The sequence below is a fragment of the Pristiophorus japonicus genome, chromosome 8, assembly GCF_044704955.1.
Source record: "Pristiophorus japonicus isolate sPriJap1 chromosome 8, sPriJap1.hap1, whole genome shotgun sequence".
In the NCBI taxonomy this organism is placed as follows: domain Eukaryota; kingdom Metazoa; phylum Chordata; class Chondrichthyes; family Pristiophoridae; genus Pristiophorus; species Pristiophorus japonicus.
Genome location: NC_091984.1, coordinates 110,995,393 through 111,021,264, shown reverse-complemented (window position 1 = coordinate 111,021,264; position 25,872 = coordinate 110,995,393).

The window sequence follows — 25,872 nt, the reverse complement described above, 5'->3', positions numbered from 1 at the left end:
AGAACAGTATGTTACAGAACCTACAAGGAAGCAAGCTATCTTAGATCTGGTCCTGTGTAATGAGATGGGAATAATAAACAATCTCCGAGTAAAAGATCCTCTCGGAATGAGTGATCACAGTATGGTTGAATTTGTAATACAGATTGAGGGTGAGGAAGTCGTGTCTCAAACAAGCATTTTATGCTTAAACAAAGGGGACTACAGTGGGATGAGGGCAGAGTTAGCTAACGTAGACTGGGAACATAGACTAAACGGTGGCACAATTGAGGAACAGTGGAGGACTTTTAAGGAGCTCTTTCATAGTGCTCAACAAAAATATATTCCAGTGAAAAAGAAGGGGGGTAAGAGAAGGGATAAGCAGCCGTGGATAACCAAGGAAATAAAGGAGAGTATCAAATTAAAAACCAATGCGTATAAGGTGGCCAAGGTTAGTGGGGAACTAGAAGATTGGGAAAAATTTAAACGACAGCAAAGTATGACTAAGAAAGCAATAAAGAAAGGAAAGATAGATTACGAAAGTAAATTTGCGCAAAACATAAAAACAGATAGTAAAAGCTTTTACCGATATATAAAAAGGAAAAGAGTGACTAAAGTAAATGTTGGTTCTTTAGAAGATGAGAAGGGGGATTTAGTAATGGGAAATGTGGAAATGGCTGAGACCTTAAACAATTATTTTGCTTCGGTCTTCACAGTGGAAGACACAAAAACCATGCCAAAAATTGCTGATCACGGGAATGTGGGAAAGGAGGAACTTGAGACAATCACTATCACTAGGGGGGTAGTGCTGGACAGGCTAATGGGACTCAAGGTAGACAAGTCCCCTGGTCCTGATGAAATGCATCCCAGGGTATTAAAAGAGATGGCGGAAGTTATAGCAGATGCATTCGTTATAATCTACCAAAATTCTCTGGACTCTGGGGAGGTACCAGTGGATTGGAAAGCAGCTAATGTAACGCCTCTGTTTAAAAAGGGGGGCAGACAAAAGGCAGGTAACTATAGGTCGGCTAGTTTAACATCTGTAGTGAGGAAAATGCTTGAAGCTATGTTTTCATCCAAACACACCTCATTCCGTCTATATTCAATAATACTGCATGCTGAATGCCATCTCTTCACATCTCCAATTCGCTATTAAAAAAAATTGTAAAGTTAAGGGCTAGAAATTCGGTTTTTGGTCATAGCAGTATTTTTCCGCCAAAAAGACTACTAAGACTCCGCCACCGCTACGAGGCCTAACATTCGGGATAAATTGCATCCAGCGGTAAAAATCAGCATTGCACAAGGATTCATGATGCAAACCATGAATTTTCTGCAACTTTTCTCCGAGGCCGATACTGTTGCGAGTTGGGCCGAGGGAAGGGGGAAAACACCAAAAAAAATTCAAAAAAACAAAAAATAAAAAAATCACAAAACGTTCACAAGACATTCAACTATCGAATTGCTGCAAAAGAACTAAAAAATAAAAACTTTAACTTACCTTTTTTGCAGGTCTTCATATCTACTGCTGTTCCAAGGTAGGTTTTCCCGGGCGTTTTTTCATCCGATCTGCGGGTGCGCTGTGAGCCAAATTTTTGGCGAAAGCCGGCAGTCCGCTCCCCAGCACTACTTAAAAAGCGTCGGCGTAAGACTTCTCCGAATTTCCCGGTTCACCGTTTTTTGCCAAAAATGGCAAAATATCGCCGAAAAACCGGGCACAAGTTTGGCGAATTTTTAGCCCTAGCAATATTGAATTTATATCTTTTTTCATTATAAGTATCCTTTGAATTGCTTGAATAACATTCGTAAAACACATGTTGGTACTGAAGTGCTTGTAAACTTAATAATTCTTAAAAAAAAACATATTTCAAACCATACATGATCTTTTATGTGTTTTACCTGAGAGGTGATCTTAAAAAAACAGTAAGAAGCACATCCCATTTATGAGAATTGTTTTTACAGGAAAATACGATGATTGACATCCCGTTAATACACTAATTAAAATACTGCTTTCAAAGACTCACACAAGCCACATAACACTTACTATATGCATGCAATTATGTTCTCTCGATTTGTTGTGCATTTATAGAGATATTGTGCTATTCACCTACATCAGACCTGCTGTGTTTTTAAGTACTGCAGCTAATTTACTTCGTCACTTGAACAGTGGGATGGGGTTCCCAGAGGTAGAAATTCAATCAAACAAGCAGATCAGAAATTTGAGACCATGTTCAGTGTCAATGGCATATATTTGCATCAACCACTCTAATGTAATAGGTAAAATGTCACTTTTGCTAAAGTGTTATTATTTGCACGTTTCTGGATAAAACAATCTGCTATATTGATCATACTAATGGTCTCTTGCATTTCAAAGACCACTAAAGAAAAAACTGTTTTTTTTTGTTTAATTGAATTAATGCCAGTATGGGGAATTTATACTGGCATCAGTGCTTGTGCTTATAGCTACAAAATAAATATAATTACGAACAGGAAGAATTATTATTGTGCTCATCGTAGCAAGGTTGATTTAACAATGATTGCTCGCAGCAATTGAGTAAGAAATATCGGCCTGGAGTTTCCTCTGTGGGCACAACGTCAGAGTTAGACCCAAAAATGCGTCCTATGGCACGCCCATTTTGCCAATTTCAAAAACCACCAAAGTATACTCCCAAACTCATTAGAAAACGTCCAATATTAAAATGAGCATTAACGCCGTAAATCAGGATAAACAATCGAGGCCAATCGATGCCCACATGAGTGTATTTCTTCTTTGAGTCTTAAAAGTTGAAGTTTCAACTCATTTCACCATCATTCATGCACATCAGGCACAGCGTGTTTAAGAACCAACAATAGGAGAAGCATTTTAATTTTGAATGTGAGTGATACTTTTGCAATAAAAAGGCATACAAAGAAATAGAAAATACAGTGCAGATCTCAGCAAGAATACCTTTTAAAAATAGCTCAAAACATGGCAATAAAACACCAGAAGAATGACTTTGTTCCCTGCTGCACCTGAAAATCTGGTTTTAAGGTTGAGAGCCCTCCGCCTTCCCCGAACAAGCACAATTGGCAGATGCCGGCATTTGAGAGTCGAAGGTTTGGCCAGTTTTGTGGGTGGAGATTTGTTTTGACTGAAGGTTTGATCGATGGATGTTTAATGATTGCGGAGACTTGGGCATATTGTAGTTAAGCTTACGCCCAAATTTCTGCGACCTTTTAAGCCGCGTAATTTGTTTCCGCCTCGGTTAGGGGTGTGTCTGGACGCAAATGTGGAGGTAACTCCAGGCTATCATGTCATGTAAATGCTAGATTAACTGGTTCAAACTAGTTTCCCATTTAATTTAATTACTCCTTTTTCCATTTTTCTTTACGATGAAAGAGCAATAGGGATGAAGTCAATTGTCAATTTTACAACTGTTCAAGAACATAAGATAACATAGAAACATTGAAACGTAGAAAATAGGTGCAGCAGTAGGCCATTCGGCCCTTTGAGCCTGCACTACCATTCAATATGATCATGGCTGATCATGCAACTTTAGTACCCCACTTCTGCTTTCTCTCCAAACCCCTTGATCCCTTTAACTATAAGGGCCACATCTAACTCCCTTTTGAATATATCTAATTAACTGGCCTCAACAACTTTCTGCGGTAGAGAATTCCACAGGTTCACAATTCTCTGAGTGAAGAAGTTTCTCCTCATCTCAGTCCTAAATGGCTTATCCCTTATCCTTAGATTGTGACCCCTGGTTCTGGAGTTCCCCAACATCAGGAACATTCTTCCTGCATCTAACCTGTCCAATCCTGTCAGAATTTTATATGTTTCTATGAGATCCCTTCTCATTCTTCTAAATTCCAGTGAATATAAGCCTAGTTGATCCAATCTTTCTTCATATGTCAGTCCTGCCATCCCGGGAATCAGTCTGGTGAACCTTCGCTGCACTCCCTCAATAGCAAGAATGTCCTTCCTCAGATTAGGAGACCAAAACTGAACACAATATTCAAGGTGTGGCCTCACCAAGGCCCTGTACAACTGCAGTAAGACCTCCCTACTCTTATACTCAAATCCTCTTGCTAAGAAGACCAAAATGGCATTTGCCTTCTTCACCGCCTGCTGTACCTGCACGCCAACTTTCAATGACTGATGTACCATGACGCCCAGGTCTCGTAACACCTTCCCTTTTCCTAATCTGCCGCCATTCAGATAATATTCTGCCTTCCTATTTTTGCCACCAAAGTGAATAACCTCACATTTATCTACATTATACTGCATCTGCCATGCATTTGCCCACTCACCTAACCTGTCCAAGTCACCCTGCAGCCTCTTCGCATCCTCCTCACAGCTCATACCGCCACCCAGCTTAGTGTCATCTGCAAACTTGGAGATATTACATTCAATTCCTTTGTCTAAATCATTAATGTATATTGTAAATAGCGGGGCTTCCCAGCACTGAACCTTGTGGGACCCCACTACTCACTGCCTGCCATTCTGAAAAGGACCCGTTTATTCCTACTCTTTGCTTCCTGTCTGCCTACCAATTCTCTATCCACGTCAATACATTACTCTCAATACCATGTGCTTTAATTTTGCACACTAATCTCTTGTGTGGGACTTGTCAAAAGTTTTTTGAAAGTCCAAATGCACCACATCCACTGGTTCTCCCTTGTCCACTCTATTAGTTACATCCTCATAAAATTCTAGAAGATTTGTCAAGCATGATTTCCCTTTCATAAATCCATGCTGACTTGGACCGATCCTGTCACTGCTTTCCAAATGCGCTGTTATTAGATCTTTAATAATTGATTCCAACATTTTCTCCACCACCGTGTCAGGCTAACCAGTCTATAATTCTGTTTTCTCTCTCCTTCCTTTTTTAAAAGTGGGGTTACATTAGCTACCCTCCAATCCATAGGAACTGATCTAGAGTCTATAAAATGTTGGAAAATGACCACCAATGCCTCCATTATTTCTAGGGCCACTTCCTTCAGTACTCTGGGATGCAGCCTATCAGGCCCTGGGGATTTATCAGCCTTCAATCCCATCAATTTCCCCAACACAATTTCCTGACTAATAAGGATTTCCTTCAGTTCCTCCTTCTCGCTAGACCCTCGGTCCCCTAATATTTCCGGAAGGTTATTTGTGTTTTCCTTAGTGAAGACAGAACTGAAGTATTTGTTCAATTGGTTTGCCATTTCTTTGTTCCCCATTATAAATTCACCTGATTCTGACTGCAAGGAACCTACATTTGTCTTCACTAATCTTTTTCTCTTCACATATCTATAGAAGCTTTTGCAGTCAGTTTTTATGTTCTCTGCAAGCTTCCTCTCATACTCTATTTTTCCCCTCCTAAATAAACCCTTTGTACTCCTCTGTTGAATTCTAAATTTCTCCCAGTCCTCAGGTTTGCTGCTTTTTCTGGCCAATTTATATGCCTCTTTCTTGGATTTAACACTATCCCTAATTTCTCTTGTTAGCCACGGTTGAGCCACCTTCCCCGTTTTATTTTTTATGCCAGTAAGGGATGTACAGTTGTTGAAGTTCATCCATGTGATCTTTAAATGTCTGCCATTGCCTATCCACCGTCAACCCTTTAAGTATCATTCACCAGTCTATCCTAGCCAATTCACGTCTCATACCATCGAAGTTACCTTTCTTTAAGTTCAGGACCCTCGTCTCTGAATTAATTGTGTCACTCTCCATCTTAATAAAGAATTCTACCATATTATGGTCACTCTTCCCCAAGGGGCTGCACACAACAAGATTGCTAATTAATCTTCTCTCGTTACACAACACCCAGTCTATGATGACCAGCTCTCTCGTTGGTTCCTCGACATATTGGTCTAGAAAACCATCCTTTATATACTCCAGGAAATCCTCCTCACCATATTGCTACTAGTTTGGTTAACCCAATCAATATGTAGATTAAAGTCACCCATGATAACTGCTGTACCTTTATTGCACGCATCCTAATTTCCTGTTTGATGCCATCTCCAACCTCACTACTACTGTTTGGTGGTCTGTGCACAACTCCCACTTGCGTTTTCTGCGCTTTGGTATTCCACAGCTCTACCCCTACAGATTCCACACCATCCAAGCTAATGTCCTTCCTTACTATTGCGTTAATCTTCTCTTTAACCAGCAACGCTACCCCACCTCCTTTTCCTTTCTGTCTCTCCTTCCTGAATATTGAATACCCCTGCTATCTCTCTGCATGTTGAGTTCCCAGCCTTGGTCACCCTGGAGCCCTGTCTCTGAAATCTGCACAGTTAACAACCTAAGAACATAAGGTAAACTAAGAACATAAGAATTAGGAGCAGAAGTGGGCCATACGGCCCCTCAAGCCTGCCCCGCCATTCAATAAGATCATGGCTGATCTTTGACCTAAACTCCACTTTCCCGCCCAATCCCCATATCTCTTGATTCCCCAAGAGTCCAAAAATCTATTTATCTCAGCCTGCGGTAGACTTTCCACTCAGATCGCTAGGGCCCAAAAAATGGGCGATGTTTCAGCCTTAGCTATGGTTTAGCTTTCAGGATCGCTGGAAGATCGCCCATTTTCCGGATCGCTACTTTCGGCTTTTTTTCCCGGCGATAGCCCAGCGATAGCTCAGCAATGTGGATTGGGCCTTGCCGATGCGAAATGGACCTCAGCGATGTGGAAGACAAGGCTTCCCTAGCAACGGCCTTCTGCGCATGTTTTTTTTTTGCAAACAAGTTTCCCCGCGATTCGGGAGGTCAGGGGTCATCCACGCATGCACAGAAGGTGGAGGGAGGGAGAGAGAGTGTTTTAGAATGTCTGAAGTGGAGAAAGAGCTTTTGGATTTAAATCAAGTTAGAAATTTAAAAATGTAAAAATTTAAAGATGTCCCACAAAGACGCTGAAGAAAGTGGCCAGGAGGTGGAGGGTAGGAGGAGGGCCAAACCCTTCTCGGACGAGACGAACAAGGCCCTCGTCAGGGAGGTGCTCGCGTTGGGCCCAATTAATCCAGGGTGGGTGTAGGAAACCTCCACCCTGGGCCTACCGCAAGATTTGGGGCGAGATCACCGACATGGTCTCGTCAGCGTACCACAAGGCGAGGGGGTCCGACCAGTGCCACAAGTGCTGGAACAGCCTGGTTGCTTCGGCAAGAGTAAGAATGAAATAGATTTTAAATTGTAATGATCCACATAATAAGTAAATTTCCTGGATTGAAATTAAGCTGGTTATTCTTGCATATATTCCCTGCTGAGATCTGGACAGGGCTCAGAATCTGCACCCTTTTTAAGTCTAATTTTGGCACTGTCTCCTTTTGGGTTACGTTGGTCAATGGAGCACGACTGACCACTGAGGTGTGCGGTCACCTTAACCCAGACTGTGTCAGTCTCCCTGGCTGCTGTCACTTACACAGTGACCCTGCCTGGACTGGGGGAGAGCTGCCCTGGGACACTAGTTCCTGTCATTGCCAAGTTTGCCAGCTACCCACCACCCCCGGGTGCCCTTCAGTAGAGATCGTAGTTGAGATGTTTTTGTCAAGCGTTAGATCCTAAACACAATCTTAGTTAATAACCATGCATCAATTATGGATACAAACCCTATTAGCATATAACATTGGAAACTGTTGTCTTTCCATAATAGTACCCAGTCAATTAGCTTATGCCATGCTCTTGTCACGTTTGCAGAGGAAGATATCTAAGAATCGTGTGGAGCGTAGGCGCACTGGAGGAGAGCCGGCACAGTTATGTACACTCACCGAGATGGAGGATCGCACTGCGGAACTGGCCGGCAGCCGCAGTCACTCGGCCACCACCCGTGGTGAGGCAGAACCCTCCTTTGTGTCACGTGAGTAATGTGTAAAGCAGTGTTAATTCAAAATAATGTAACGGCAATTCATATACGAATGATGTCCTGTTATACATGCAGCTTCTGTCCTACTCTCAGGTTAACAACATAAGAACATAAGAAATAGGAGCAGGACCAGGCCATCTGGCCCCTTGAGCCTGCTCTGCCATTTGATAAGATCATTGCTGATCTGATGTACGGCTCAGCTCCACTTCCCTGCCTGCTTGCCATAAACCTTCATTCCCTTATCATTCTGTCTATCTCCGACTGATCCAGCCTCCACAGCTCTCTGGGGCAGTGAATTCCACATAAATGTACTACCATATGTACTACCATATGATGCAGTAAGGTCTCTCAGTCATATTTATTGTAGTAGTACTGCTCCTCCTATGTATGTCAGTGCAGCGCAAGAATCCCTTCTGTTCTAATAAGCTCAATAAGCTCAATTGTGTTTTGCAGGTCCCACAACTCCGATGGCACAAAGGGAGGCCACACCTGCACCTGTCAACATGCAGGTGGTCACCATGGGTGCCGAGGAGGGCAACACATCCGAACCAGAACCAGAGGAAGTGAATGTTATGGAAAGGGAGGAGGATGCCCCTTGCATCCAACTGGAAGTCGTACCTGCTGCCACTTTTTCGTCGTCATCTTCGACAGAAGAAGTAGCAGGACCAAGCGGCTGGCAGCCAGCGACTCCAAGGCGTTTAGTGCTCACATCGACCCCACGGAGGTCGAGTCAGCGAGGTCAGCACACACCTCCATTGGCAGATCGGATTGAGGGCTTGACCAGACTGTGCATGGAGAGTGTCACAATAAGTCGCGGCCTCCTCCAGGCGTTTGGTGTGTTCACGAGGAACATTTCCCGGATGTCCGCTCGCATATCGGAGGATATGCAGCAGATGATCCGGGAGATGCGTGAGCAGACCACTGCCATCCATGCCTTGCGGCATGCGAGATTGGTGGGAGATGGCACTGCACCCCAAGCTGCCATCCCACCAACCGCCAGCACAGATGCGAGTCAGGAGGAAGAACTTCCTTCTGGCTCGGAAGTCATTTCCATAACTGTAACTGTCACCAATGTAAGTACATGCAAAGCGTTCACTTATGAGCTGCTGACACAAGAGTTTTGCAGCTGCGTAACTCCCACGGGGTTCTTCCAGTCTTGCGGGGGGGGGGGGGCGTGGGCGCATGTGTTCATCGTCAGGCTGATTGTCGTCCCCGAGGTCCTCATCATCCTCCTCCTCCTCCTCCTCCTCGTCTGCCTCTTCTGCCTCCGCTCTCTCCTGAGGTGGACTGGTAGCCCCATCTGGCAATTATTGTCCTCTCCTTATAGCTAGGTTATGCAACATGGAGCACACCACAATAAACTCAGTGACCTGGTCAGGGTGATATTGCAGGCTGCCTCCAGAGTGGTCCAGGCAGCTGAAGTGCTGCTTCAGCACTCCAATTGTATTTTCGACGATATTGCGTGTAGCTATATGGCTTTCATTATAACGTTTCTCGGCTTCCGTCTGGGGATTACGCAGCAGGGTCATGAGCCAGCTGGCAAGGCCATATCCTTTATCCCCCCAACATCCAACCATGACCTTGTGGATGACTGTTAAACAGGTAAGAGACAGTGCTCTCACGCAAGATGTGTGCATCATGGATGCTGCCTGGAAAATTAGCATTTAGTGCCATGATTATTTGGTTGTGGTCGACAATGAGCTGCACATTCAGGGAGTGGAATCCCTTTCGGTTATAAAACACCTCTGCATCCTGTAAAGGTGCTGTCAAGGTAATATGCATACAGTCTATTGCTCCCTGCACTATGGGGAAGTTTGCTATTCTCGAGAACCCCAAATCCCTCCCAGTTTGTGCCTCCCTGGTCATAGGGAAGCTTATAAAGTCCATCCTGCATGTGTAAAGGGCTTCAGTCACCTGACGAATGGAGTAATGTGTGGCGTGTGGAGAGAAACCACAAATGTCGCCAGCTGAAGGCTGAAAGGAGCCCGATGCGTAGAAGGAAAGTGCCGCAGTAACCTTAACCTCAACAGGCAGTGCAGTCCTGCTGGTGCTAGTATGCTGCAAATCTCCCTTAATTAGCTGGCATATCTCAGCGATGACCTCCTTTCGGAAGCGCAGCCTCCTAAGGCACGTGTTATCAGACAAGTTCAGGTATGATTGCTCTTCCTTGTAAGTTCGTCGGGTGTAAGGTCTCCTCCACATCAGTCTGCCACCTCTTTGATTGGGCTCTTCACTAAACCCAACTTCAGTCTCCAACATGTGAGCACTTACAAATCATGGTCGAGAAGTTACAGACACCATCACTGTTGCTATAAATGCCCTTAATAAATATAAATGTGAGCAGATGGCAGTAAGGCTTTTAAATAACTCATAAATTTAAATTATCCTGATAAGCCCCTTCTTCAAGCAGCCTCCCACTTCCTACGACATTTAAAATGGAGTCCTAGTGCTGAGTCCTGTGAACAATGCCAGGTAGGAGCAGCTTTTCTCCAGCGATCTCCAGCGATCTTCTCAGCGAGCGATCAGCCCAACGATGTGGCAAAAGTTGTGGTGGGCGCTCACCTCGGCGATGTGAAATACTTGTCCGCCGAAAGTTGGGTTGGCAACCTTTGGGCGATGGTCCGGCCCAACTTTCCATTTTTTAAGTAAAATTGGCAATAGCCTGCCTCTTTGGGCGATAGATGGGTGATAGCCAGCGATCATCAATGAAAAGTCACAGCCCTTTAGGGTAGAGAATTCCAAAGATTCATAACTTTCTGAGTGAAAGAAATTCCTCCTTATCTCAGTCTTAAATGGCTGACCCCTTTTCCTAAGACAATTGGTTAGATTGTACACTTTTGTGCAGATCGCCCAAAAATGAATTTTCAGATCGCGGGCTTGTCGCCCATTCTCAAAGCCCCTAGTCTCCATTTTTGAAATTGGCCGTTACTGCGAGCAATCTGAAATGGGCATTAGCATTAAATCTCTCTGACTTTCTGCCGTAAAGTTTCACCGTCCTTAGCAACGGCATGGCAATGCTCGATTCCCTTGATTCAGGAGGTCAGGGGTCATAATTACATGCGCAGAAGAGGATTCAGAGAGAGAGAGAGAGCAGAGAGGGACTGAAAGCGTGTGTGGGCGTGATGTGTGCTTGTTTGGTTGTTGTGGGAGGCACAAGGGAGATTCACCAGCAGCAAAAAACCTACTAAGCACCAAGAACATAGTTGGCACTGAGTTTTTGTCCAACAAATAATACATAACTTGGAAGTGATGGAGGAGGCCCTGGAGCTGTTAGCCAGGAACACTGGTGGCAGAGGGCTCCCAGTAGTCCCAGAGCGCGGCACAGCACCTCAAGATGCCACACCCCCATTGCCAACGACACAAAGCCACATCTTGCTTCTGGCTCAGAGCACGTTCCCACCTCAGGACTGTCCTCTCCAGACCAAGTAACAGTTCTGCCGTCATCCTCCCCGCAATGAAGCATCGCCTGAGGAGCTCCTTGGCCAAGCGGCTTGGAGTCAGGAGGGTAAAGGGAATGGGTAGAGGTGGGGAGGAAAAGCAGGGACCGGCAGCGGGGGGGAAGGAAAGTGAGGTACATGGCCGCAGGTGTTGTCTGCGGCATATTTTTATGTTGCTGCTGCTATTTTGATGGGAGGGTCAGGGCAAGGAGCAAGGGGGCTACCTTGTTGTTTTGCATTTATGTTCTGTTTTTCTGGAAATGGGGAACATTGTAATGATGTAAATGTGATAAATTTGATGTGGGCTAGGGCAGAGGTGGGTTTTTACAGATATACTTATGATTTCAGACAAATGGTCGGATTAAATGTTTTTTTATTTAACATAACCTTGTTGCGCATTGGCTCAGATAGCTGGACCGTTACACACTGGTGATTCCTTAACATGAAAGGGTATAATTACACTTAACTTGAATCAACTTAAACTTTAACTGTCACCAAGGTGATGCCCACCATTGATGTATGACCTACACACCCAGCAGTGTGTCAGCTTTTAAAAACCACCATTCTTTCAGACAAAGTGCTCATTTCTGAGCTCCTGACATAAGAGTCTTACAGCCATGTAGCCACCATGGACCCTTTTCTGCGGTCTACAGGGAGGCGGGGGCATGGCTTCAGCGTCAGCCTGATTGTGTGGCCCGATGTCAGCGTCCACCTCCTCGCCCTCCTCTTCCTCTCTCTCCTGAGGTGGACTGTCAGACCCTTTTGACAATTCTTATCCCCTCCTGATAACCAAGTTGTACAGCATGGAGCACACCACCATGAATTGAGCTACCTGCTCAGGGTGGTATTAGAGTTCGCCTCCTGAGTGGTCCAGGCATCTAAAGCACTGCTTAAGCACTCCAATGATTTTCTCGACGATATTGCAAGTGGCTCTGTGGCTCTCGTTATAAAGCTTCTCAGCTTCGGTGTGGGTGTCACGCAGGGGAGTCATCAGCAAGGTGGCGAGGCCATATCCTTTGTCACCAAGCGTCCAGCATTGACCTTGTGGCTGACTGGTAAACAAGTCAGATACAGTGCTCTCACGCAGGGTGTGAGCAACATGGATGCTGCCCGGAAATTGAGCATTCACTGCCAGTATAATTTGCTGGTGGTCGACAACGAGTTGCACATTCAGGGAGTGGAATCCCTTGTGGTTCCTGAAAACCTCTGCATCCTGAAAAGGTAGCCCACATCGCGATGTGCGTACAGTTTATTGCTTCCTGCACCTTGGGGAAGTTAGCAATTTGGTAGAATCCTAGAGCCCTCTCAGTCGGAGCCTCCCTGGTCATAGGGAAGCTGATAAATTCCATCCTGCATGCGTACAGGGCTTCAGTGACTTGTCTAATGCAGCAATGTGTGGCATGCTGAGATATACCGCAAATGTCGCCAGCTGAGGCCTGTAAGGAACCCAACGCGTAGAACAACAGTGCCACGGTGACTTTGACCTTGACGGACATTGCAGTCCTGATGGTGCTGGCAGGCTACAGATCACCCCTTATGAGCTGGCATATCTCACTGATAACCTCTTTGTGGAAGCGCAGTCTCCTAAGGCAGGTGATGTCGCACAAGTTGAAGTAAGATCGCTTCTCCCTGTACTTGCGGGGGGTGTAACGTCTGGTCCTCCTCATCAGTCTGTCACATCTTACATTGGGCACATGATGCTGTCGAGTGTACCTTCTACCATCTTGAGTCTGCAGCATGTGCATGGTCATCAAGAGAGGGTGAGAAATGACAGGCCCCATTCCAATAGCTATCTGTTTTCCACTGATTGTTCACAAAGAATGAATGTCCCCACTAACACACCTAGTGAATTCCAATCATCCACAATATGAAAAGATGTTTGTTCAGATGTTCACATCACCTCCAGAGTACATCCGAACTCGCCCGAGGTTGAAGCAGAGCAGCCTTTTAAATGATGCGACCTGCAATTTAGAACATGGCGTCCATACCGCTGTGAGTAGTTCCGGTTAGTTCAACTTTTTCCCAGCGGATTTTTTGGTGAGCGAAATTGTCGGCGAGATGTGTGCGACGTGCCGAAAGTAAAGATGAGCGATATACCGGGCGTTAGTTTCGGCAAATGTGATCTTTACAACAGAAAATAGTGGGTTGTCGGTATTATTAAATCTTGCCGTTAATTACGTGCTGAAAGTAACGCTGGGTGATATTATGGGTGTTGGTTTCGCCCATTCTGATGATAACGACCCAAAAAAGTGGGTGGCCGGTATTATTTTTTCCCAGCGTTACGTACATGGCGAAAGTAACGCTCGGCGCTAAGTGTCCGAAAAATGGCATTTTGTGGCTAATTGGGTGATATCTGGCTGTTACACCTCATTTCAATGTTAAAATGGACGTTAAGTGGGCATTATGCATGGCAAAATAATGGAACATCTAGCCCTATGACCCCGACATAGTTCAAGACTCTCCAGCCAAGAGAAACAATCTCTCAGCATTTATCCTGTTAGTCCCCCTCAGAACCTTATATGTTTCAATGGGATCACCTCTCATTCTTCTCGACTCCAGAGAGTATATGCCCATTAACTCAATCTTTCTGCAAGTCGGAACAGAGGGTTATATTGGAATAACACAAGAAGCTAAATATAAGCTACATACTCAGAATGACAATCTCAAATAGCATTATTACTATAAATAAAAAACAATGATCTGATTGTCCATATTTCCAATTTTTTGGCCTGTTCTTACAGCAATTAAAGCTGCTTTGTTTCAAAATAGTGGCTAGAACTAGTTTTCCTGACAAGAGCTCAACAACGGAAGCTGTTAGAGCCTTATTTTTCGGATGTAATTCATGGTGAAGACATTTCAACCTTTCGTAGCAGAGTTCATTTTCAGAAATGTATGATTGTGGTGCTGACCTTTGCACTTTGTCCCTGCTTACTGAATGTGAGATTGACAGGAACCCATCAATGAAGAGGTCAGTGGCATACAGGAACAAACTATTCCTTCCTGAAACTTCAACTATAGAAATACGAATGTTGTCATAGTGCCATTGAAAACTCACTTTTACAGGTAGATTTCTAGTGAGTGAGTGAGTGAGTATGAAATTGTCACTGAAGTAGTATTTATGGAGACAGCAGTTTCACAATATTGATAGCATGTCCATGACATTGGTAAAGCAATTTAAACAATGTGAATACAAACTACTTAGGTGATCATAAGAAATTTATTGAAAATATGTACATAAAAGCATGGTTGAGATTTCACACAAGTAGAACATTCCTATTTGAATAGACTGAGGATTGAATATTTTTTTCTTCTCACTGTAAAACATTTACTGCTGTATGAATGGAGGTTCAAATGGCTTCTTTCCAAAGCAAAAGAAGTTGCATATTGCTGATGTAGATAGTTACGACAATTAGGAGAGAGTAACAATAGATTGAGGACTTAATAATCATTTGTATTTTTATCTGGTATTTATGAAAAAGTAGCAAACCATTGCCAATCCCTAAACTGCTTAAAGGTGCCATCCTATTAGATTTAAATGGTAACAACTTTGCTTTTAAGTATATGTGATCATTTGTTTGTTTAAAAAGATGGAGATGGTCAATAAGCAAATATCACTGCAATAGCATTGCTGCAGATGAAATTTTGTTCTGAACAATGAGAATATATCAACAGATCAACATGGAAAAGCAATGTACATTCAGAATGTGTATAGTGAAAGCGAGACACATATTTATTTAGATATCAGGGCCCCAAGTTTCCACATGATTTGCTCCTGATTTTTAGGAGCAACTGGTGTAGAACGGAGTATCTTAGAAATCGGAATTCTCGTCATTTAGTTTGCTCCAGTTCTAGTCAGTTAGAACAGTTTTACTTTGGAACAGAATTTTTTTTTCAAAATGGGGCGTGTCGGGCCACTTACGCCTGATTTCAAAGTTTCGGCAGTGAAAACTTACTCCAAACTAGCTTAGAATGGAGTAAGTGAAGATTTTTGTACGCTCGAAAAAACCTTGTCTACACTTTAGAAAATCAGGCGTAGGTTACAAATCAGGCTGGTGGGGGGGGGGGGGGTTTAAAGGGAAGTTTACAAATATTAAACATTTCAGTTTTACAAATAAAGAGCCATCATCAATAATAAATGATAAATACATCAATAAATCAACCAATAAATCAATCAAAAAAAATTAATAAGAAATTTTTTTTTAAATCAATAAACAAAACATTTTCTACTTACCGACTGCAGCACCGGGAGCCCTCCAACAGCGTGCTGGGATGCTCCCCCCCCCCCTCCCAGTGTGTCTCTGTCAGTGTCTCTATCTCTCTGTCTGTCTGTGTGTGTCTCTCATTCTCTGTCTGTCAGTGTCTGTGTTTCTGACAGCGAGGGGAGGGGGAGGAGGGGGGTAGAGGAAGAGAGGGGGGGAGCAGAGGGAGGGAAGGGGGAGAAGGGGGGGAGATGGGGGAGAAGGGGGTTGGGGGGAGAAGGAGATGGGGGGGAAAGGAGATGGGGGGGGGGAAAGGAGAAGGGTGAGGGAGGCTGAACGGGCCGGGCCCGAGACTTCGGGCAGGGCCCGTCCCCTGCACCAGATTTATAGGTAGGTGACGTTGGGTCGGGTCGGGGGGAGCGCGGGTTGGGTGGGGTGGTGGGAGGGAGGTCGGTTCGGTTCGGGTCGGGGGGAGGGAGGGAGAGGGAGGTCAGGTTGGGGGGAGAGAGGTCAGGTCGGATCCAGTCCGGGGGGGGGGGGGCGGGGGAAGCGAAAGCGGGAGTTGGGTCGGGTCCGGTCCGGGGGTGGGGGGGGGAGCGGGAGTCGGGTCGGGTCCGGAGGCGGGGCGGGGGAAGCGGGAGTCGGGTCGGGTCGGGTCCGGAGGCCGGGGGGGCGGGGGGAAGCGGGAGTCAGGTCTGGTCCGGTCCGGGGGCGGTGGGGGGGGGTGGGGGGGGAGCAGGAGTTGGGTCGGGTCGGGTCGGGAGGAAGCAGGAGCTGGCCGTGGGAGGAGCCTTATTCACGCAGCCCCAGTGAGGCCATTCGGCCAGGGCTAGGGGCTGCGTGCTTCGGGCCCCTCCCACACAGTTTCGGGCGCCTGGAGCTACTGAACTTGCGTGCCCACTGTAGTGCGCATGTGCAGAGGTCCCGGCACTGTTTTCAGCGCAGGGACCTGGCTCCGCCCCCTACAGCTCCTGCTGCGCTGCGCCAAGGGCTAGAGGACCTTCAGGGAGATGGAGAATACGGAGGGTTTTTATGGCGCACTTTGTGGCGCGCAAAATGGGCGTCCAGGTCGGGACTGCGCCGTTTTAGGCGCGGCTCGAAACTTGGACCCCAGGAAACTGCCAGCATAAGCTGCATTTATCATGAGGTAGTTGGTTTAAATATTTATTGGGTAGAACCAAGTTCACAGTTACTAACATTTGTTTTTAACCATATGAAAGTGTTTAACTACTAAAGACATGAAACACCCATCTAGTTTAAAAACATGCTACAATATGTCATGCTTTTATCTTGTTTATTTAATCACCATTATTACGGTTTTCAGAAGCTAATTTGCGGGAAAAAGAAGCCTCTGTGGATTTATCCAGTGTCTTTTTACTTGACGAGTAGGTAGTCTAACTGTCAATGAATACATAACTCGAAACACATCCAAAAGGTTAAATAGGTAGATATATATACCTGAGGGTAAAAATATAAAAAGCATTTTATTTGGCAAATTCTGCATGAATGGCATGAATTAGCTTTTTGTTCACGATTAAATATTCCTCCCTCAAGCTACTGTGATCAGAGAGATATTTCTTTGAAAACAGAATAAAACGAGCTTCATTAGAAATTGACAGAAAGAAGAAATGCTGTTTGTAACTGTGCGGAGTCCTGTAAAGACTGCTGGGCTGAGTATGCCTACAGTGATGAAGAGGCTGAGGTCAAAAAGCTAACTCACTGCAGAGTTTTAACTTTCAATTTTTTTTGCTAAGCTGTCATATTTTCTAGTAGGGGATGAAAACCTCGGCAACTGCATTTTCCTTGAAGTGATTGAGGACATCCCCAAACCACTAGTCTTACCATGCATCGGTGAAGACCCTGAAGGTTGCTTTGATCTGGCCTTAAATCAGTGCATAGTTGCTTCAGAGAATTAAAGGGCTTCCAAGTGTCAAGAATATATTCCAATACCACAGCAAATGGGAAATGCATAATTCTGCTATGCTGGCATTATTCGCTCTCTATTCTCATGCATAACACTGCTTCTAGAAAGCTACTAAGACAACTTGAGGTCATTAACCTGCTTGGAAAGAGAGGATTCAAATTACCGAATACAGGCATGTCAGCAAAATGACCAAGTAGGAAATAATTCTATAAGTAACTAACTATTCCATCAAGAAACCCAGTATACCGTGCATACATTTCTGCAATTATCAAGACAGCTTCTGGCTTAACAGCAGAAATTGTTAAAATGATATAAGTATTGCTTTGAAATACCTCATCCTGCTTGTATTTCCCACTATACTGAGAAGTGAAAGGGGAATGATTACAGTCTGAACTCAATTTCCAGTTTCAATTAAAAAATGTATTGCATGTAAAGCTTTCTTTCAAAATCACGATCACTTACTTTATTGCAGGTTTTGCCTACCTTAACCTTCTAGAAAAAATGCCTTCTGCAGGAAGGGAAAACAATTTTTTTCTTTCTTGTGCCTGTCTGAAGCACCTTGGGACACTCTTCTATGTTAAAGCCGCTATATAAATTAAAGTTGTTTTTTTGTTTCATTGAATTGCACTGTCCTTCATTCTTGTATTTTATGCTTTATAACTGTTGGCTAGAGAAAGCCGAAGAGAAGCTTGACATTTTCAGTGAGGTAAAAGGTTCACAATGTCATTGATGAGCAATAGCTATTTGGGGCTGTGTTCAGTTCTGAACTAATTTAGACAATTAAGTTATATGTAAATGACTGCCAAAGCCATACATTCACATGGAAGCGTAAAAATAACTGAGAAACTGATACACCACAGCAATTCACTTTGAACTATGCTGTATTGATGTAATGTAAAAACTACTATTTTGTGAGGAAATGAAGGAAGTGCAATTAAAGGTGCAAAACTGCATTGGTCTGATGGAAGCAATGTACAATCAATCACTGGAGAATAATAAATGCACTCTTAAATATACACAAGCATTATAATTAATCTTCCTAAAATAATGGAAATAAAAGACTTCGAACTAGAATTGCGGCTTTTAGCGATTTTGTCCGTTTTTGGGCGATAATCGTGGCGAAAATTTTTACCACTGGGGTACCGCCACCGCCAGAGCTCTTAACATTTGCCAATCGGTGAAGAGTGATAGCGATAACAATAATTCTGGCATTGAACAACTGAATTTGTGTGTCGGAGCCGAAATATGTGAGCGGGAAAAAAAAAATCGGACCTTCTGCGCATGTGCAAATTTTTTTTTTACTGGTTTTTCCCCCATTTTTTTCTTCTTCCCATGTTTCTGGTCAGCTGTCAGGGAGCGCCCGTGCATGCACAGTACACCCAGGGCTGAATCATCCGTTTTTACGATGGAAGGAGATGGGAGCAGGCAGCGAGCCAGAAAGTTTAGTAATGAGGCCAACAAGGCCCTAGTCACTGCTGTGGAGAGGAGATGGGGGGTGTTAACAGGAGGGGTGCAAGTAAACCCCTCCCAGTAGTTTTTCGTCGCATCATCGCTGAGGAGGTGTCTTGTATGGACGACATTCGAAGGACCCACACCCAGTGCCACAAGAGGTTCAATGACCATTGCAGGGTCCTTAGAGTAAGTAATATTTTTATTGATACACTCCTTCATTACTTAAATTATAAATCTGACACATGTTGGTATCAGTAGGCTTAGTGTTGCACCTTATTTGCCATGAATGATCTTTACACATTATTAAAATTACTTTCTGAGATCTTAAAAGATGTTTCTGCACTTCGATGTCTTCCTCATGAACCACGTGCAACTTCCAGGGCCATTAAACAGAGGACTGTATTAACTGCACACCGTATGGTATAAGTGCTTTGATGGCTATCTGTGTGTGCCATAAGAGTAGATGAGCCCCTCTGGTAACCATTCCCATTGTCACCTTTGCAGGGAAAGATGTCCCACAACCGCCGGGAGCAGCGGCGCATAGGCGGTAGTCCGCCAGAACCATGCCTTTGACAGACCTGGTGGAATGAGTGGCTGGTCTGATCAGTGCCTCAGGGAGGGCAACTGCCCATGGGGGTGCTGAGCCCCCATTTGAAAGTGAGGGTAAATCCTGCAAAATCCCTGGGCTGGGTTGGGGCAATGTGATGTAGTATCTGTGGACTAGGGTTGGGGCAATGTGATGTAGTGTCTCTGGACTAGGGTTAGGGCAATGATATGCAGTGTCTGTGGATTAGGGTAGCGGCAAGGTGATGCAGTGTCGTTAGAATAAGGTTGGGGAAATGTGATATAGTGTCTGTGGACTAGGGTTGGAGCAATGTGATGTAATGTCTCTGGACTACATATAATGGAGTAGCGGTGGTCCTTCAAATCAGCCTGCACAATGTGACCTTATGCATGTCACCCTGCCCCCTCCCCTGCTGCTAACCACTCAACTGTTGTTTTCTATTTCCAGATGAGGAGTCGCATGCGCCAAATCCTTCAATGGAAGCCTCCATTGTTATGCTTGTTAATGTATATACTGTAACACTAAACCACTGAATGTACCTTCACACTGTATACACCATACCCATACCACCAGAGGGTGCTACTGGTGGAGACCTAACGGTCATCTGTAGGTTACCAAGTATAAAAGGGAGCTCACCTCATTGTGTCCTCACTCAAGGAGCTGCAATAAAAGGACTAAGGTCACTACAGTTCAAGTACAATACCCTTACCCCGTGGAGTCTTTATTAGAGTGCTTGCATACACCACAACTGGCAACGATGTCACGAATTCCACGCACAACTTGTCTAACCTAAGCAACTTTTAACAATTTGCTGATGGGGAAGATTGGGATGCCTTTGTGGAAAGGCTTGAACACTTTTTCATCGGGAACGACCTGGCTGGAGACACATCGACCTCGCTGGCTGATAAGCGCAGAGCCATCCTGCTCAGCAGTTGTGGGCCCAATGTCCACGGTCTCATCAGGGACCTGCTAGCCCCAACGAAGACGACAACCAAGACCTCTGCGGAGCTCGTAACTTTAATATAAGAACAACTCAAACCTAAGGAGAGCATCCTCATAGCCAAACACCGGTCCTACACCCACCGGCGACCTGAAGGCCAAGAAATTGCTAAATATGCTGCAGATCTGAGAAGATTGGCTGCACCATGTGATTTTGGTGATCACCTCACCGAAGCACTAAGGGACATCTTCGTTATTGGAATCAGCCACGAGGGCCTCCTCCATAAAGTGCTCTCTGCGGACACTGTGGCCACCCTGCAGAAGGCAATCAGAGTGAGCCAGGCCTTCATGATTTCGGTCTGCAACTCCAAGAAGATGATGACTCACCCCCAGGACTCTAACCCGACGAGTACAGTGAACAGAATGGCACCTTTCAGAGGCAAGGCTGCTGCCCTGAGTCCCGTAACACTGAGTCTGCCACATGGAGCCAACCAGCTAGCCCCATGCTGGCGCTATGGAAGAAACCGCAGGGCCCACCAGTGCCGATACAAAGACTATACTTGCAAAGGCTGTAACTCTAAAGGCCATCTCCAGCGAATGTGTAGAAGTAGTTTTACTCAACGAGTCGCTGAAGAGTTAGCCGATCACCCGGGCTCCAGCGCTGATGAAGACGAAGCTGCTCAGCCCCTGGAAGAGGAATACGGAATATATACCTGCTCCACCGAGAGTTCGCTGTGGAAAATGGAAGTAGAAATCAAAGGGGTTCCAGTCTCGATGGAGATCGACACAGGGGCGAGCCAGTCGCTGATGAATCAGACGGCCTTCGAGAAACTCTGGGACAACCCCGCCAAATGACCAAAAATGTCCCCAATCCAGGCGAAGCTGCTCACTTTCACAAAAGACACCATCCCGGTCGTTGGCAGCGTGGATGTCCAGGTGTCCCATGGCGGTGGGATGCACAAGCTTCCTTTGTGGATCGTTGCTGGTGATGGTCCAAAGCTGCTGAGAAGAAGATGGATGAAACAAATCCAAATCTGTTGGAGCGGGGAAAGCCTCCAGGCCCCGGCGATCGACTTCGTACGTGGCCCCAAACTTGGATCCATCGCAGCACCTGGAAATCCTGCCGTCCAGCTCAACTACGTGGCGACGACACAGACTGCACAACTCAACGGCGAGATGATCCAACCTGAACGACCAGATCTCCAGTGGCAGGACTCCGAGGGAAGAAGATCGGGGCAGAAGGTAGATTCCCGGCTTCCATGGCAGAACCTGGGGAGAAAAGGATTACCGCAGCCTACCTCGAGGAGAGAAAGAAGATGGCACCCGCACCACGAGGTGAAGCACCTGAAATCAAGGTGGCCGTGACCAGACCACGTGGGGCAGCGTTGAGGGAGCAACACGTGATGCCGAGCAGCAAACCGGATTGGGGTAAAGATTGCAAGGCCCTCTTAAAGGAGACCAGCAACCCAAAACAATTAAAGGGACAGTTCCACTCTTGGTACAGCGATGCCGGTGACACTAATAATAAAAGTGTAATTAACGACGCAAGTACTGTTGAACAGTGATGTCGGTAATGCTAATGAGAAAAATGTAACTAACAAAGGCAGGTATCCAAATGTAACCTTGGACTGAAATGCTGATAGTACTCAAAAAAATGATGTAAATGACAAATTCGTACTGCTGAACAGTGATGCTAGTAATGCTAATGAGACAAATGCAACTAACAAAGGCAAGCATCCAATTGTAACCTTGCACAGAGATACTGATAGTACACAGGAAAGTGCTGTAATGGAGAAATGTCAAAGTCGGAGCCAATGTATCATGAATGCTAATGATGAAATGAGAAATGATGCCGGGTTCTACGTGTATGCCGACAATGCCAAAGGAAACACCCCCCGTGGGAAACACCCAGGTCCAGCGGGCTACCCGATCATGTAGCCTGCGCCTTCAGAACCAATGTGATGCCCCAGGGAGGGTACACACACACACACACACACACACACACACACACACACAGTGAAAGCGTACTCACTGCAGGGCAGGGCACAGCCACTACCACTGGCAACCTGCCCCAAATCAGCCCGACTCCCCCCGGCCACCAGGACCAGCACCGGGAGCAAGAGGCCAGTACCCTCCAGCCTTCCCGGTGGGATCTAGGATGACCACACTTCCACCACCACTGAAGGACAGCAGGGTGACCCTGCAGCCCTCAATGGAGGACAATGAGACCACACCACCCTGTGGCTCTGCCCACCACTAAACGTCCTCACCCACCCAGACAATATAATGCATGTACCTTATTTATAACATGTACTTGCACCACCACTGCTGAACTCAAAAACAGTGACATAACCAACCAGATTCCTTATTCACTCTACATGTATGCCAGTGCAGGTGTTGAGCCACACACATGGTCTATGTATGTGGGGGGGGAGGGGGGCGCAGGGGGGCGCAGGGGAAATGGATGTATGTATCCATGAACACATGAATCGCACCCAGAACCCACACAACCCTCACTACAACCGACAACCATCCACTGCCGACCACTTCCCAATGTCATGGCAATAAGGACTTTGAGGTCCACAGGGAGAGAGCCATTCCCTAGCAAAGACAAAGTGCAAGGGCTTTGGGCACTCAAGTCGAGGGCCAGAGAACACAGTGCAAAAGCCTGTGGCACAAGACTTAGGGGGGAGTGTTGTTATGTATGTTAATGTATATACTGTAACACTAGACCACTGAGTGTACCTTCACACTGTATACACCATACCCATACCACCAGAGGGTGCTACTAGTGGAGACCTAAGGGTCACCTGCACACTGCAGGTAACCAAGTATAAAAGGGAGCTCACCTCATTGTGTCCTCACTCAAGGAGCTGCAATAAAAGGACTAAGGTCACTACAGTTCAAGTATTACATCTTTACCTCGTGGAGTCATTATTAGAGTACTTGCATACACCACATCCACCTCCGGCCGTCAGGAGGAGGGGGACGAGGGAGAGGAACTTCAAGGAGAGGAGCAGCCTATTCTGGAGGGGGGCGAGGGGCTGATGCACTTGACACCTCTTTTTTTTCCGGAGAACATCTCATCCGAGAGCTTTGAGCCATCTGAGGCCCCAAGTACTAGTGGCGTGCAGCAACGCACTACTGGGGCCTAATCCTATATGCTGTCCCTCCGGAGGGTGAGTCGGCAAAGCCAGCCTGCTGACAGACCAGAGAGATGCACACCTGGACATGGTGGGACTGTCCAGGGAGAGCATCCAGCTCACCCAACAGCTCCTAGAAGTATTGGGTGGGATTTCCGCAAGCATGGCAACACTATCTGCAAACATGATGGAGGTCGGGTCGCAGTTTGTCCATGCAAGCTACGAAACCAACAAGGTTGTCAATGCACACGTGCAATTGATGGTCTCCATCTTTGACACTCCAGTCCCCAGTGTCACACCCAGACCCACATCACCTGTGAGTGGCGAGGCCAAGCAAAAGGCTTGCCGCTCAGAAGCCGGGCCTTCCATAACCCGAGCTTCTCCAATGGATTCACACATGGCATCTCCATTATCTTTCCCCCTTAATACAGTAGGACTCGGGCCACCTTGCTGCACGATGTCTTGGTGCAACTTTGGGGATGGGGGGGAGGAGAGGAGGGGCCAGAGGTAAATGACGTTCGGTGCAGGGGTTATTGTTTTGTTGTTTTGTTGTTGTTTTGTTTTGTTGCTCTTTTGTTGTTGTTGCTATTTTATAAAAGTTTTTAAAGTTTCCTAATTCTGTTAAGTTATAAAGTTCACAATAATGTTTAATACATTTTAAGCCAGTTTCCAAATTACATTTACAATGTTGAATAAATGTGATTCAAGTTACAATGTTTAATAAATTATTTAGTTCACCTTAACCATTCCTGTGCAGTGTTTCATTTGCAGAATAAGAGGGGGAATAGTTAACATAGTGGGATAGAGTGGCCAGGCCACGGTCAAACGTGCCGTTCACTGTTCAAGCAAAGTGTTGCATTTTGAGCTGCTGACATAAGGCTTTTGCAGTTGTGAAAACTCCACGAGGCCTCCCCTGTGGTGGTGGTGGTTGTGGTGGCATGGGTTCATCGCCAGGTCCCTCGTCCTCACCCTCATCCTTGTCCTCCTTCTCCTCCTCCTCCCCTCTCTCCTGAGGTGGTCTTGCAGTCCCCAGTGGAAAATCCTGTCACCTCATGATGGCTAAGTTGTGTAGAATGCAGCACACCACAGTGAACTCAGCGACCTGCTGAAGAGAGTATTGCAGGCAGCCTCCAGAGTGGTCCAGGCATCGGAAGCGCTGCTTGAGCACTCCCAATTGTCTGTTCGACGATGTTGTGTATGTCTGTATGGCTCGCATTATAATGATGCTCGGCTTCTGTCTGAGGGTTCCGGAAGTGGGGGTCATGAGCCAGGTAGCGAGGCCGTAACCTTTGTCCCTGAGGATCTAGCTCTGGCATTGTGGTTGACGCTCGAACAAGCATGAGGCACTGCTGTCATGCAAGATGAAAGCATCATGGATGCTCCCTGGATATTGGGCATTTACTGCCATGATAGAAACATAGAAACATAGAAAATAGGTGCAGGAGTAGGCCATTCGGCCCTTCTAGCCTGCACCGCCATTCAATGAGTTCATGGCTGAACATGCAACTTCAGTACCCCATTCCTGCTATGTGCTTAGTATGGTCGCAGTGATCTGTACATTCATGGAGTGGAATCATTTTCGGTTTCGGTAAACCTATCGATTGTGTAAAGGTGCTCACAGGGTGACTTGCGTACAGTCAATGGCACGCTAAACGTTGGGGAAGCAAGCAATTCGCCTAAAACCTACAGCCCTCTCATTCTGCGCCTTCTTGGTCATTGGGAAGTTTATGAAGTCCATCCTGCATGCGTACAGTGCAGTAGTCACCTGGTGAAATCTGCAATGTGTAGCGTATTGCGAGATGGAGCATATGTCCCCTGCTGATGCCTGAAAGGAGCTGGAAGCATAGAAGGAAAGTGCTGCAGTCAGCTTCACTTCAACGGGCAGTGCTGTCCTGTTGCCGCTGTTAGGCTGTAAGTCTGCCTTTATGAGCTGGCATATCTCTGTGAGGAAACCTCTTTTCAGAAGCGCAGCCTTCTAATGCACTGTTTCTCATAGAGCTGCAGGTATGAGCATTGTTCCCTGTAAACTCGTGGGGGCAAAGGCCTCCTCCCCATATGTCTACAACCTCTTCGAGTACGCTCAAAATGCTCATCAATAAGCCTTCTTCCAGCTCGATGCTGCATAGAAAAAGCATCCAGGAATAATGGCTGACATAGTGTTGCCCCCATTTTTTTAAATGTCCTTAAATATCCTTTAAAATTAGCTAATAACTCACATAAAACTTCACTGCGTAAAACGCAGCCTTCCTTCTCCAAATTGTTTCATGCACTGAACTTCTGCTCTGTTTTCAAGATGGCGCCATTAGCACCGGGTGTGCCCTGTGTCCGACTGATTTTTTCTGGCGGGTTCCTGGGCGGACGGTAAATCGGGCGATATTGCCGAATTTTCCCCCCGAGGTGATAGCGCAGCGTTGCAC